This window comes from Haemaphysalis longicornis, unplaced genomic scaffold (assembly GCF_048455015.1).
Source record: "Haemaphysalis longicornis isolate Haplotype H1 unplaced genomic scaffold, Haemaphysalis longicornis Haplotype H1 scaffold_7, whole genome shotgun sequence".
In the NCBI taxonomy this organism is placed as follows: domain Eukaryota; kingdom Metazoa; phylum Arthropoda; class Arachnida; order Ixodida; family Ixodidae; genus Haemaphysalis; species Haemaphysalis longicornis.
The window spans coordinates 54,963,907-54,980,336 of NW_027526422.1; positions in this window are offsets into that span (position 1 = coordinate 54,963,907).

The following is a 16,430-nucleotide window of genomic DNA, read 5'->3' on the forward strand; positions in this document are numbered from 1 at the left end:
AAAAAGGCAAGAGAAACGGCGACAGAATGTGACTGCGCGCGATAATAAACGCAAAGCTTCCTCAGGTGTCTCTTTTCTTCGACGGTTTCGGGCCGCAGAAACAGAAAAAATTTAATCCTGCATCCGCCTGTTAAGGTGCGGTGACATGGTAAGTGGTGGTTGTGGCGGCCAATACAATAGACACTACCGCACTACTGAAAATTCTTAGTGCCCCTTGAGTTCTGGAGAAGATGTACACCTTGTAAACAGGTCCAGAAAGTATAGAATTCTTTTTATTTATTGAAGAGAAATTCGATAATTAAAACAAACCTCAGTGTTATACTGTATCTGATTTTTGTGCACTACACAAAAAATTAATATATATGACTGCTTACATACGTTCACTAATTCACTCAAATGAACCTGCTGGCAGCAGGTTCATTTGAGTATCAGGTTCATCTGCATGCCGGCCGTGGTAACTTAGAATGGCTCACTCTTCCATTCGTATGAGGAGCTCGTAAATTGTAACACGTTCCAAAGTGTCCTCGGCATTATGCAGCAGAACCGTTTTTATCGATCATTATGATGGTGTAAGGCAGCACCTCTGGCGCGGGGTGGGGAGGCTCAACCTCACCTGACTGAAAGTTTGCTCGAATTGAAACAACAAGGCAAAACATTCGCCATTAAGGTTTCCTTTGAGCTGAACAGCCTTGACACGCATGAGCCACGACCACAGTTTTAGTAGGTTGGACAGGTTTTTACATGTGCATGCATTGTGCTCATCGTCTCGTTGGGGTGGAAGCACTTTTTGCAACAGTATGCGGCACACCTTGAGTTGAAAACGACTTTAAAAAGTAACGTCCAAACCTTAAAAGCATAATGGGCTTAATAGCTTCGCCAACATGTTGTAAACAATAGAGACAACCGGAGACTGTCAATCGTTCGTGGTTTTAGGTAGGAAGTACCTTAGAACCGCACAATGTCCGCCCGCGTCCGCGCGCATACCATTTACATTACAAAAAATCACACCGGCACCGGCATGATTCGAGCCTGTGTCTCGTAGACCAGACAGAGTTAGTGTCAGTCGTCTTACCCATTGGGCTACGACCACGGAGTTTGCACTGAAGAGTAAAACGTCTTACTCCCTCTCCTGTAATGGTGCGGAGTACCTTAGGACCTCCCAATGTCCGTCCGCGTCCATCCATGCGCATACCACCATCAAGTAAAAATCAAGCGAAATTCGGTTTGAGCCGTGAGTTGCAGTTTCAATTAGGAAATAATAAAGGTACAACTCCCGGCTCAAATCGAATGACGGTCGGGGGGGCAAATCGGATGTAACTCGGGGCCAAACTTGGATGTCATTTCCAGTCCTCGTACTCAGCCTCGCCCCCCCCCCCCCCCCCTTCATCACCCACGGAGTGTAGATGCTCGCATTTTTTTTAACTCGGAACCGAACGCAATATGTTGAACTATCCGTGAAAAAGACACTGTGTACATCTCAAGCGCATGGCACATGGACCACCGAGTGGGATTACCGGTCGACGTCACGTTGCTCTCTTGTAAATGCAGAAATCCTGTGCTCCGTCAAGGACGCACATCTAGTGCTTTCATGGTTAGTGTTAGCAAGCACGCACGACCGCACGTGAGAGCAAAAAGCAGCTAGGCAGGTCAAGAGCAACCGCGAGGCAGAGCCCGATGTGAGCTCACAACGAGACTGTCACATCAACGCGGCCAGAAGAGATTTTCTCTAGGCTCACCGAGGAGTAGGCTGATGGCATAGCCGAGTGGAGCTTGTACACTGAGCAGGCCGTTCTTGAAGACGGCCTCAGCGGTGCCGCACAGGTAGCCTCCTCCGCCCCAGGCCGCTGAGTTGACAAGAACGTAGAGGGATCAGCGTCGGTGAACACACACATTGCACTCCCCGTTCTATCCACCCACTATCTCCCCACACTAAAAGAAGAAGGCGACTTTTAAAGACGATATAGTCTTTTTTGGGCTACTTAAACCCAGAAATTTTGGTCTGTCTGTATGTCTGTCGGTCTGTCTGTCCGTCTGTCGGTCTGTGACTCGATTCAGCCACCCAGCCAAAGTAAAACAAGGCATGCGCAATAGTCATATAGTCACAGCTAAATTTTCCCGTCTAAGTCCGTTGTAATGTTCATTCTTGTCAACATTGTTGAAGAACAACAAGGCAGTACGCAAATATAAGACAACAAATTAATACAGAAGTGATATATGCAGCGTTCCTTTATAAAAAATCACATGTTTGATTTGTGCGAGAATACATACTTCATCAACTGCAGAAAAAAAATTCATTCCGCCATCGTCTGCTGTCGCCCGCGCCATAGAGCAATAAATCAAGTGGCAACAGTTACGAAAGGTTCCGCTAGATAGGTTCCGCATTCTGCTTGGAACGCACGTGGACTAGGGAAACGCGGTACTCTAAACATTGAAGTAGGGCGCCTCAATACACACGTGTCTCCGCCGTACGGCAGCGCTGGCAACGAGGCATCCGGCCTGGAGCAGTGGAACGCGGTAAATTTAAATAGGCTTGAGCAAACATTTAGCGTGTTCCCCTTGGAACGAGAGCGACGCAAGAGGAACATGAGAGGTGAGCGGGAAAGAGAAGGGAGGCATTTACTTGGCAAATGTCGACAAAGACTATCGTCTTTTGTCGACATTTGCCACGAAAGGAGCAGATACGCGGCCAATTTTTTTTATTATTGTCCTGTAACAGAAAAAAAAGTATTTTGTGCCTGCCCTAAACAGCGCTAGTATTAAACCAGAGTATAAAACATAGGTATATTGTCCTTGTTGGTAAGATGACATGTCATCACCCCGCTACAAAGGGGAAACAAATAGCAATCATCATCATCGTCATCATCATCATTGGGATCGCTGTTACAAGCCGGGATCTAGGCTTCTGGCTTACTGAACCTTGATTCACACCTTTGCAGCATTAGCATCCAGCGGCAGAACAATGGAACAATGGCGGAACCACGGTGGGTCCCTTGGGTAATCTACGCCGACATAAACTTGTATATATGCCGACGGCTACCTAATACTAAACGTTTTGCGTAATCATTGTATTTCAGGGGCTAACTGCGTCACCTATATTCTACGTAAAATTCGGTACACCAGTTAATACTTGACCGTATCTTTTGCCGCAAGCCCAGAACGGGTGCGTGCAGTAGCAGGCAGTCTGGCGAACAAGCTGCTGCCTAAGCATCCACAGAGTATTATCATGCGGGAATTCGACGTTCCAAAACGTAGAGTAAGCTTTTTGGAGGGAAAGCTTATATTGGTATAAATATCGCTAGTGTTCATCGCGAGTTAAGAATTGTTACTTGAAGCTCTGAACTGCAGGTGAGGCTATTGCGCGTCGCACGTGGAAGTCAAGGGTTCTATTCTACGGCATGTCTAAAATCTGCTGACCGGTTTCTCGCGTGAACGACCACTTAAAGAAGAGGTGCGCTGCTTAACGGGTGGCTATGTATTAATTTAGGACACATTAGATCTCCTTAATGAGTGCCTCAATTCTGTTCTTGATCAGTCAACTGATTGATTGATTGATTGATTGATTGATTGATTGATTGATTGATTGATTGATTGATTGATTGATTGATTGATTGATTGATTGATTGATTGATTGATTGATTGATTGATTGATTGATTGGTGGCGCATTGCTCGCGTCCGTTATAAGAGCCTCCGAGCCGAGAATCGACATCGGCATACCTCGCATTCAGCAGCACAACACCTTTGCCACCTAAGCCCCGCTTGTCTCAGACGGTGCAGAAGGAGCCTTTAACTTTCCTGCGTCATAGAATAACACAGCTCTACCAAAGCGGACACTTATGTCAATGTGTGACTGCACAGCCACCTTTTATTCTAAAATGCCCAACCCCTCTTCACGCTATATCGGACCACATGCACAGGAGCATTTCCCGGAAAACCTTGGTATCTTGCTTGCTTGTGAACATCAAACAACAGAACCCATCCCCTACAGCAAGCACATGAGCTCCTAAACCGTGCCACATCCATAGGACATGCAGCTCTGCAGAACATGGGTATGACAGTTATTCCACTCAACTCTCTGATGAAGATTCATGCCTCAGTGAAGCTAAGAAATGTCATTACAGGAGAGGTACTTTCCCGGTAGTCTAGATTCTATTGGCAGCCAGTTCGAAAATGGGCAGGGCACTTTTTTTCGGTTTCCAGAATTTGGAAACGTTTCGTTCATCGGGCTTTCCGGATCGTGCTGTTATTTTTACAATTATCACGAGATCGACGCCCCGATCGTCTTACTGGGTTGGGTAGGTTTAAAATGGCCATGCAAAGAAAAAATGAAAGTTTCGTTCATTCAAAAGATTGCCTCATTAGAAAAGCACTGACACCACGTGTGACGCAAACTTCTCCGAAATCAGCTATAGAGTTAGGAAAAAAGACAACGGCCATGCGACCCACTAGCTCATTTCCCGCACTAAAACCTATGAGGCATTATGGGCCACTGTGCGATTGGCTGCGGGGTGGCTGTGCTGTCACACATTGACATAAGCGTCCGCTTTGGTAGAGCTTTGTCATTCTATGACTCCTACGGCACCGTCTGAGCAAAGCCATGCTTAGAAGGCAAAGGCGTTGTGCTGCTGAATGCGAGGTATGCCGATATCGATTGTCGGCTGCGGAGGCTCTTATAACGGAAGCGATCAATACGCCGTCAATCAATCAATCAATCAATCAATCAATCAATCAATCAATCAATCAATCAATCAATCAATCAATCAATCAATCAATCAATCAATCAATCAATCAATCAATCAATCAATCAATTCATTACGACCCATTTGCATTTAATGCATATTTATTTGATAGCAGTAAGATTGGTGGGCTTAAACAACGCAAGTTACGAACGCACACGTAAACATCCCAGGCAGCAAAGAAAGTCTCTCCCAGGACCGTCCTGTCTATGGCCGCTTTCTGGCATGTGCGGCCAGCATCCAGGTCTGGCATGTCCGGCCACTGATCGTATGTTGAACAGCCAACATTCAGGTACCAGCGCTTCGGAATTTCCCCGGCCGCCCATGTTCAGACACTCAAAGGCACGTACCCGGCTGCCAGATATCACTTTCGGAGGCCGATGTTCAGAAAAAGAACGACCGGAGTGCGGCCTTAGGGCATACCTTTCTCCTTCGAGAAGCGGTGTTCAGCCGAAGTACGGCAAGCGACCCGCCACAGGTTATTCGTATTCTTGAGGCAGTTGGTGTTTGAAAGGAGACCGTCCGGAGTGCGGTTGCCGTGCATTGGCTCTTTCTACGGTGAACTGCGTGTCCGGCGGAAGAATATTTGTTTCCTTGGAGCAACCGGTGTTATAAGGGAGACCGACCGACATGTGGCCCAACAATGTACGTTTTTCATTCGGTTAGCGGTCTTCAGCCGAATTGCGGCGAGCGAACGGCCGCAGAATATTGGGCAACCGGTGTTCAGGACGAGACCAGCTGATGTAACGTCTCAGGTTATCCGTCATTCTTTCGGTAAGCAGTGTACAGCCGAACAATGGCAAGCGTCTGTGCACCCAGAAACCATGAACAAATTGTGTTTTGAAGGAAAGGGGTCGGGGTACGTGGGGTTGTTCCTTAGCTGAGGAAAATGCCGTTAGGGAGCCGAGCGATGCAGAGGCGTTTTCAATCAGCTCGGTGTTTATATGCTTTAAATGAACGAACTTCGTTCGACAAGAACTAATGAGGGGTACTATGTGAACCAGGAAGGCGCTAGGACTCAGTGGACATTACCAGTGAACCTTTCAGGCCATCGGAATGCCATTGATTGCCACGAGAAGACTGTACCACACCGACGGGTGAGCTAAGCCTCGCCAGTCATAGCGCTACCACGCCTCGCCCGCCGGCCTCGTCGACGCATCAGCTCGAGGCTATTCGCTCCCTCAAGTGGAGAGTATTGGAGACATCGACCCGTCTGCCGGAAAAAGGCTAGGTAGAAAATCACTGGCTAAACTACATCGGCTTGAGTTAGGCCAAACAGTCCTATGCTGCATGGGCCCATGTAGCACACGACCATCCGACCTAATTCAAGCCGATGTATACTTTGGCCAGTGATTTTCCATCCGGCTTTTTTCCGGCAGGCGAGCACGGCCGGTGTCCAAATGTGGAGCTTTTGGCCGTGCACGGCCGCACTATCGGATATCCAACTGCCAGTCTCCGTCGGCCAGTCTACCGCCTAACGTTCATACGGTCAGATTCCCGGCGTAGGGCTCGAATTGCCGGAGCCCTACGGCGGGTCTCCGTCCCTTACGCCCTACGAAATTGACGGTAACCGCATCTCGGCTGACCTCCGAGATGCGGTCGTCGGACTACAGCCGGACAAAAGCTGTAGAAAGTTTAGCCATGCTACGGGCATTACAGTTCAGCCACAGTACAATAACTGTACTGAGGCCGGTGTACGCCCACTGCATGCAACGCAAGCAGATGACTGAGCCGCACTGTGCAGCAGCGCAAACCCACCATTTTGGGTCCAGTCTGCCTGGTTCTGCCTCGTTCTGCTTCGTTAGGCTCCCTAACGGCTTTTTCCACGCCGAAGGAAAAACCCGACGGCGCCGGCCGGTATGCTTCTAAACAGCAGTTGTGCATGGGTTCTCGGCGCGCCTAAAAGCGTGCCGTTGTTCGGGTGTAGGCCGCTTACCGGAAAAAGGATGGATAACCTGAGAACTTACGCCGGCTGTTCTCCTCCAGAACACCGGTTGCCAAATATTCCGCGGTCGTTTGCTTGCCGTAATACGGCTCAAGACCGCTAACCGAAAGAAAAACGTACATTCTGGGGCCGTACGTCGGAACACCGGTTCCCGAACAAAACAAATATTCTGCCGCTAGACGCGCGGTTCACCGTAGAAAGAGCGAAGTCACGGCAGCCGCACTCCGTCCGGTCTCCTTGCGAACATGAACTGCCACAAGAACGCGAATATTTTGTGGCTTATCGCTTGCCGTGCTTCGGCTGAACACCGCTTCCCGAAGGAAAAAAAAGGATGCCCTAAAGCCGTACGTCGGCCGTTCTTTTTCTGAGCATCGGCCGCTGCAAGTAAACTATATATGTGGCAGCCGGCTACCTGCCGTTGTGTCTCTGAACACTGGCGGCCGGAGAAATAACCGAAGTGCTGGAGGCCGAATATTGGCTGTTCAACGTACGATCAGTGGCTGCCAGAACCTGGATGTTGGCCGGACATGCCAGAAAGCGGCCGTAGACGTACGCACTTCGGACACACTTTCTGTTCTTCCTGAGAACCATTCGAATAAAACCAACTTGTATTTTGTCTGCATGGCCCCTTGAAGATAGGTTTGCGTTTGCTGCAGTTGGGATAGGTCTGGTTCGGTTATATTCGGTTGGGTTAGTTCAGTTTGTGATGGGCTAGGCTACGTTAGGTTCGGTTATAATAGGCTATGTTCGGTAAGGGCGGCTTGGGTAGGCTACGTTACGTTACGGTAGGTCACGTTAAGTTACTTCTGGGTCTGACTGTTGTTACTTCTGGAGATGGCAGTAACACTACGCTTATTATTAAGGTCACTTTGTTTCACAAGCCAGTGAGAGCCGAGTATCGGTGGAATTTCGGCTAGGTATTTCTACCACTGCCCGCAGAATAGACGCAGCCAATTTCCCCATAAATCCGCATGCTGGCCGGCACAGATCTCTTAAAGTTCGCTGCTCCGCATACCTGTCATGGAGCACAATGCCAGCAAAAGCGGAACTTCTCGGTTGGCGAGGAACAGTCGCAGCGAGATGGAGTAGTTCCCGTCTGCCTTGGCTGCCTCCCCGTTGCCATCCCTGTGCGGGCCTGGGAGTTTCTTCCTCGACCGGCCACGCCGGTCACTTCTCCAGGTGCCCAGGCTGATCACGGGGACGTAGTAGGCTGCCAGTGCCGCCAGCGCGGTTACTTTCGCGCCCATGGGCTGTTTGAAGTCCAAAGGGCCGGCAGAGACTACGGAATGCGTGTCACCGCTGGCCACGGACTTCAGCTTCTTCTTATTCCTCTTCATCTTCTCTTCGAGAAGTACGGGCTGGTTGGCAGCGACGTGCTTTTTCCAAGTTAGTGCTGGAGGGGACGTTCCGCTGTGATGCAGAGCATTGATTGGAAGCAGCGATAGGCTACTTACACCGACACCGCGATAAAAGATGCTAAACCACTTATTTGCAGAAAGAATACTTCAAAAGGCGCACATTTTCAATAAAAATTACCGAGCCCTGTACTCTGGAAGCAGACGTGCAAGCGTAGCTTGACCCCAGTTGACACGAAAACGACCAAAATCGAAACGCAATGATCGCAAAACGAAAACAATTCTGCCGAAATGAAAACGGCATCATTGAAATGAAAACTCAAAATTCATTATGTCAAGCTCAACGAAGCCTTTAATTTGCTGAGCTTTACCCGAGCGCAAATGTTTAGTATATGTTATTATAAATTATTGTTGCGCGATTTATCGGAAACGTTTGCCTTCGTCAATGGCTGCCCACTATGTGCATCTTACCCATATCGCGCTATAATATGAGCTGCCCCACGAAAACAAGCGACCGACCCTGCGATGTCGCCTGATGCGAGTGACGCCTCCTGCATGTCGCCTCCTGCGAACTGCGCGAGAGAGCTGCGCCCGACGAGCACGTGGATAAAGGTGGCACAGTCAACACTTTATCCCTCGCCAATCCGCCGGAGTGGATATGTGCCCAAGATTTCAAGGACATCATCCCACCATCATCATTAGAGAACGTCGATAAAGGTGGATGTGCCCCAAAGCGTTTCGGCGGCGCAAGTAAGCTAATAGATTGCTTCATCTCAACAAAAGCGTTGCCGCGTATCTCGTTGCTTCGCTGCAAATGTGGTCGCAAAACGAAAGACTGAGGGACATACATACATACATACATACATACATACATACATACATACATACATACATACATACATACATACATACATACATACATACATACATACAGTGGAGTATTCATTCCCCATAAAGTGCACAGCAGTGGCTTTCACAATCAATTTATTTGAGTAAAAAAAATCGCCCTAGCTGAGAAGAAAAGCCACACATGAAGTGGCTGTCGCCACCCAGCGGGATGGCGTGCACCCGTATTTACGCTTAGCAAAGACTAGCGTAAAAGAATGGCGTCACGTTGTCGCTCTCTACGTTCGCATTATACGTAGACACCGCGTCGGTATGCAGCTTCGTTTGACAATTTTGCCTGGAACTTGATCGCATCCTTACCGTTATTTCAGTGCATTCAGATAATGATTGACTGCTTCACCAGTTGGCCCGAAGCTCTGCCCATCCCGGACATCACTTCATAAAATGTCGCCAAACACTTTGTTTCAACCTGAGTTAACCGCCTCGGCTGCCCCGGTATTGGTACCACAGATCGAGGCAGGCAATCCGAATGGGATCTCTCCACATCCCTCAACCGCCTGCTGAGGACTACACCATGCCGCACCACGGCATACCATCTCTGTGCCAACGACATCGTTGAGCATCTCCATCGCCAGCTCAGGGCTGCCCTCACTACGCGCATGAATCGAGAGCAGTGGGTCGATCCCCGTCCTATAGTGCTTCTTAGCCTGCGTGCGTCCTCCTTCGGAATCCGGGCTGTTCAACGGCCGAAGTTGTACGGCGCACCCCTGGGACTTTCTGTTGACTTGTTCGTCCCTTCGGCCTCCGCGCCTCAGCCGCTGCAGTACCTCTCATGACTGCAGGACTATACATTCATAACCTGCGTCCGGTCCCGCCTCGATCTTCTGAACGCAGCCACTTTGTGGATCTCGGCCTTGCGTCTTCGACCCAAGTTTTCCTCAGGCGAAATGCTGTACAGGCGCCCCTTAGAGCCTCCTACGATGGACCGTACCAGGCACATAACAAGACGCCGAAGCCCGCCATCACCCTGTCCTATACCAACGAAGAAGTCATCTCCTTTGACCGCGTCGAACCAGCCTACATCGAGGCGCCCCCCAACGAACTCCGCTCAGAAGTCACAGCCCTAACCTCCCACCTGCCTACATTTCAAACCACCTCACTCCTGCCTCGCCGTCGTGTGCGATTCGGCATTTGCCTGCGCGGACGGCCTTGTAGCACCCCTTCGTCAACGGTCTAAGCCGGCGCCTTATAGATCCGGCTACGAAACACGAGGAAAATAAAGAAGAGCGGCGCGTTCTTGGTGCACCAGCACAGCAGGGGCAGCCCGAATCTGTAAAGCCTGCACACTGATACTCTCCACGGGGGCGCTGCGCTGCGACTCTTGACAAAATCACCTTCTAGAATTGAATTCCGTACGAGCGCATTCCCTGCTTTGCGCCCCGGCGTTAGGGTAATGGCCTTCAGAAGGCAGTCTGGCATTCTGAATTTCTAGGTGAAATTGTTTTTTAAAGCGCCTGTATTGGTAAACATAGGAAGATATCGCTTTTTTGCGCACTGTGCATATAAAATATACGTGTGTGCACTTTTATAGCAACAGGGTACGAGCCCAAACTTCCTGTGTTGTCTTCAACGTTAGGGTGTTGAAGCAAAAAGTTAAATAAAATTCGCGACGAAATTCGGGTTTGCGCTGACGCGGGGACAAAGATGGTTTCTGGAAAAGCAGCTATGGTACAATCATGGACAACTAAAACGCGATCACAAAAATACAAACCAGAACACACTAATAGCGCTTTTTCTCTTTCCAAGGAGGTCAACTTCAAGCGTGTATTTGTAACAGTAAGGAAGTTGGGAAATCTAGCTTTCCAAAAATGGCAATAGCGCGCCATTATTTCGGCCACACGAAGAGGTTTTTTTTTATTTTGCATGTCCTTCTTCATATTTTTGTGTTCGCGTTTCGCTTGTTTATGACTGCACGCCTGCCTCTTGCAAGGCCGGACACGACCGCACTTCTGTCTACAATTTCTCGCCTCGCAACGGCAAGTCATAGTGGGACCAGTCTGAGCCTGCTCCCAACCTGATAACCCTCATTACACCGGCTTGACCCGCACCGTAAGTTTTGATTGCCCCTGGTATTCAGTCAAACCACTCGACGCTGTTTCACCGACTAACGTTCGACGTAGCCTTTACCCGTCGCTACCAGCACCTCATCGGCATTGCGAGTGACGCCATTGTGAAACATGCCATGTACTAGAGACTATTCCACATGTTCTCTGCAGCTGCCCGCGCTACGCGCATCCTTAAGAACAATTAACGAGATGAATAGCCTGTTTTGACTGTTGGGTTGTATCTGAAGAAGTACTATTGGGTCCTTAGCAAGACGCGCTGCGTGCCAACAAGGCATTCAAGGCAGTGCTGGCGTTTTTACGAAGCAGTGACAGCTGGAAGCGATACTGTATTGTTAGGGAGCGTAAACTAAAACGCATGAACTGTATTAGTGCGGACATGTCTATTATAAAGCCATTCTTTTTAATTTCTCCACCACCTTCATTCCTGTCTTCGTCTATCTACGCTTCCTTTTCCTTCCCCTTCCCACACACAGAATAGCGCCCCAAGGTGCAGTGCTTAGTCCGCTGCTCTTCAACCTCGCGCTGTCGGGCCTACCTGACAGCATTCCAACAGACCTAGAACACAGCGTATGCATTTTCGTCTATGCTGACGATGTTGCACTGTGGACCCGGGAACCGAAGCGTCAGAGCAGCTAAATCAGGAAAGCTCTGCAAAGAGCGCTGGATGCGATTTCGGAGTATATCACGGCAATCGGACTGCATCTTTCTACTACCAAGTCAGAAGCTATGATATTCCACCCCAACCCCAGAGCCCGGTATCGAATTCCCCCAATTGGAAGTACACGGCTCACAGCTCCGGTGGAAGACCTAGGTCAGATATCTGGGACTTACTATTGACCATTGCCTGACCTGGGGCCCGGCAATCAAACAGCTTCTCGGCCAGTCCAGGCGTCCTGAAAGCCATCCGGCAACTCTTGGCCAAGGGGCGTGGGCGCCCACACACTTGGGCACTCCGAATTTACGATGCTATTGTGTGCACCGCAGTCCTCTACGCTATGCCCCTTGTCACCGTCAAGCCATCGCGGTTTAGGAAATTCGAGAGTGAGCACAGAAATGCACTTCGTACAGCTAAAGGTTTGCCCCGATCGTCGCAATGCGATGGAACTCTTGCTAAGGCCGGTGCCTGGCCCCTCGCACTCCGCGCCCTACAGCGAGCTCTCAATCACGTCGAACGGCTCCATAGGGCACCAAACGGAGGCGCCCTTCTCGAACGGCTACGAGAACGACCTCACTCTCGAATGGGTATGAATGTCCGTACCTTCGAAACGGTGATCGGCCAGCTCTCGACGGATCACATCATACCTCCTCCACCCCACGTGACGAGTAAGATCACCATAAGTGCAACTCTACCGCACGTTACCTCAAAAAGGATAACTCCACTCTGTGAATTAAGGCATGAAGCAGCGGCCTGCTTGGAGAACCGTGAGGGGCACGTGCTGATATTCATTGATGGGTCCGTGCTTCCATGCTTCCAGACAAGGGGGCGGAAGCTGCAGCATCCATCGTGCTTGCCTTCGCTTCAGCCAGGCAGTGCCGCCTGCCAGTGGCCAGCAGCTCCACAACGGCAGAAATCGCGGGCCTTCACTTGGCTGCGGACTTCATTAAGGAGTGCGAGCAGAACCTCACCAACCGGAAAGTAGCCATCCTCTCAGATTCGAAGGCTGCTCTCCTGAGGCTCGACCGGGCCCACCTCAGCTGTCTCGCTGTGCAAAGTGTTGCCAGCAAACTGCACAGCCTCAGCGCCAGAGGCCTTAGTATTCATGGCTACTTAGTATGGCTACCTGCTCACGTAGGCATCAACGGAAATGAGGAGGCTGATCGCCTGGCAAAAGAAGCGCATCATCCATCCACTTCGATGAGTGAGGCAATCAGGCCCCTGGACGTCGCGCGGTACTTTATCCGAAGGGACCTCTAAGCCATGCATCCAGAATCCCGAGTTGCATCCGGCAAGCTACCGCACGCGCTTCCTTCGAGGGGACTGACCCGAGCTGACCGTGCTCTCCTTCTTCGTCTGTGAATCGGCTGTCACCGCTGCGCGGAAAGAAGTCACAGGCTTGGCATCACCAGTTCACCCGCCTGCCCACACTGTCCTGCAATAGAGACACTAATAAAGGAACTCTCTCTCTCTCTCTCTCTCTCTCTCTCTCTCTCTCTCTCTCTCTAGAGCTGATATCGTCACGGGAACAGGTGCACAGTGCCTCGTGGCGCCGTGGCCACCGTCCACAGCGACGAAGAAGTAGCTGACGTGTACCTCGCGCTGGCGCTCTCATGCCTGCCTCGTATTAAATGAAATAGCTCGCTCATTATTCTTAACCATAGTTCCTGTCACTTCTGTCCTGCCACAACGTAACAATATGGCCAGGCCGTGTTTTCCCTTTGCGTAAAATTTAGCTCTCCTCCCCTTTGTCGGCCTTTCCACAAGGCCACCTTTCTCGGGAATGCTGCGTAGCCGTCAATATAATCGGGATAGGTCAAAAGAAATAATGCTCGCTCCACCCTCCCCGACGACGTGCAGACTTCGAGCCATGACGCCCCACTGGGAAGTACGTGGGGTTAAATTTGACGGAAAGCTTTCGCCCTTAACTTGCACGGCCTGTTAACGAGCAAGCATAAAGTTGACAATACCCTATAAGCCCGATCAAACGGATTAGTTCGATCACGTCCGTCTCATCGAGGTGGGTTGTCTGGCGAGCGGCTTTCAGATGACAGTTGCCTCCATTTCAAACTATGACAAGAGCCACGGAGGCCATACTTAAACTGTTTAATCCACCATGAAAAGAGAAAAGCGACTATACAAAATACTAGGATGAGACAACATATTAATGCGAATAGGTAACACCCTCCAGCCAAGTCCGTCAACGGAGGCATGGTTCTCCGAAGGGCACACATTTTATGTTTTTCATCCCAATGGTCGAGAATGCCTCCCCATGTTTCAGACAAAATCAGAGAACACACAATAAAAAAACACTTTCCACTGAGTCAGGAGGAAATGGCACTCAGGCCACGAACGGACACTCTGAGCCTGCGCGCATGCGCAGGAGGGACCCTTAGCCATGCCTTATCCTCGTTGCCTCCTGCGACGCCTGACATCCAGAAATATGCATGGTTCCGTGGCTGTGCTTAGTCGCAAAACCTGAAGCCTTCGTGGGAGAGAAAAATGATGATAGCGAAAAATGAAATGGGACGGAGGGTTAGAAAACACATAGGACATAGACGGGAACTGTCTGGTGTGGGTTAGTTGGTTCATGGTCATAAAAAATCAGAACAGCGTGATACAGAGTCCTGCTTTGTGGCAGAGTACACCACCGAGCCGCTTTGAGCGCAGTTGAAGCAGAGGCGCCCCGTCCAGGCAACACAACACAACTGATTCGTAACAACATGAAAAAAAAATGAAAATCGACATTTGGAATGCTGACGTGGCATGAAAACGATTGTAAATCGATATGACGTCTTTACTGTTGCTGGGGCGTCGGCCCAGTACGCCGCATGGTACGGGATTTCTCTTCTGCCGCACGCAACAGATACATTAAGGCAGTAGAGTTCCGCGAAAAGGACAACCAATGCATTACAGTGGTAAGGCCGAACAACGTAGGAAAAAAATGTTATGCATCCCTCCGTCTAACGACCAAGATAGTCGAAAAATCTTGCTCCTGACGGATTCTTTTGTATATGTTTGAGTTGGGACTGAGTTTAGACCATGTCGAAATGAAGCAATCGGGTAGACGCCCTCTTTATAACGCGAGAGACCCAGGTTCTATTCAGGTCACTGAAGCGTTTTTCTCTTTCACTTCACCCATGACCATTTATCATCATCGTCCGAGAAAGGTGGCTTTCCTGCAGGACGTTTTCGTGTTTTAGACACCATCAGTGAGAACACTAACGCTTCGCTTTAAAACCAGACCCTGACGAATCCAATTTAAAGCCACTTAAAAAAACCAAGACGATAGTATAAGACATCATCACCATCGTCATCGTCGTCGTCGTCACTGCGGTCGTCGGGGTTCTAAAATGTCGTACCCAACTCTCACAGAGGGTCCCTTCCGCTCAGCCTTAAAAAGGCTTTTCTTTCCAGGCTACCGCCCGACCACTTTTCTGCAGGACACCTCCGGCCTACACAGCGTGCCCCGCTACGTCGCGTTCGTGGTCAGCCTGGCCGTCGCGCTAACCGCGACCCTTGCCGCCGTTCCCGCCACCCTCCGGGCCCACCCCGGTCAGTGCCGTGTCTTGGAGGGCTGCTTCTCGCTCGAGAGGGACCTGCAGCGTTCACTCGACCAGAGCGTGGAACCCTGCAACGACTTCTACGAGTGAGAGCGACGAGGAAACGTATGCGTGCGCCCAGCGACGCCACTTAGGGAACATGCTTTCCGACTCTGCTGCGCCGGTATTTAGAAATGAGGGTCGGTTCTCGGAGCCGCCGCCAGAATTAGTACCGAAAGAAGTTTACAAACCTAACCTAACCTAACCTAACCTAGCTCTAAACCGGCCCTACCCAGTAGGAGTCCTGTGTGTGTTAATCGCGCGATAAGTGTCGGAATGATGCCACTGCACAAATTCGCTAACAAAAGCCCGATGAACGGAAGCTTGCCTGTAGCGTCGCGTCGACGACAGCCCAGAAGCGCGATTCAGAGAGACATGCTCACGTTAAAAGGTAGGACGAAAGAGGCTTTATTCAAAATGGAGTTACCTTTTATAACTTCGGCGTAGACCCCTGGGAGTAGACAACCAAAGCGCCAAGATGCAAAAACCCCCATACTATATACTCCCTCCCTTGATACAATTCCTCCTTTAGGAAGATAGGCCAGATATATGAAACATGAAATAACACGTATGGATTCATTGATTGAATAATTGTACGGTTTAACGCGCCAGCGCAACGCAGGCGATAAGGCGGGCCGTAGTGGAGGGCTCCGGATTAATTTCGACCACCTCGGGATCTTTAACGTGCCCCGACATCTGATACACACGGGCGTTTTTGCTTTTCGCCGCCATCAGAAAAGCGGCCGCCGCGGCTGGGAATCGAGACCGCGACCTCGTGCTCAGCAACGCAACGCCTTAGCCACTGAGCCACCGCAACGGGTTAACACGCATGGACGACACCAACATATACAAAAGTATGATGACTTATGCAAGCATACCTTGCATTCCCGTTGACCTACATATAACAACCCCACATCCAACATACAGCCAAACCCAATACAGATATCACTGTGACTGAAAATACATAAAATATGACGTAGCAGATACAACACATAGGCGATCCTTATCTCTTCTGAGACATGACAGGTATTCAAGACATGACATAAATATTCAAGAACTGGCATGACAGATAACCTGAGCTATTCAAAGTCACGACCTATAAACTGAGCCGCGCTAGATTCAAGACTAGGGCAAGAACAGATTGTGGTGCTCCGCACCAGCGGGTCA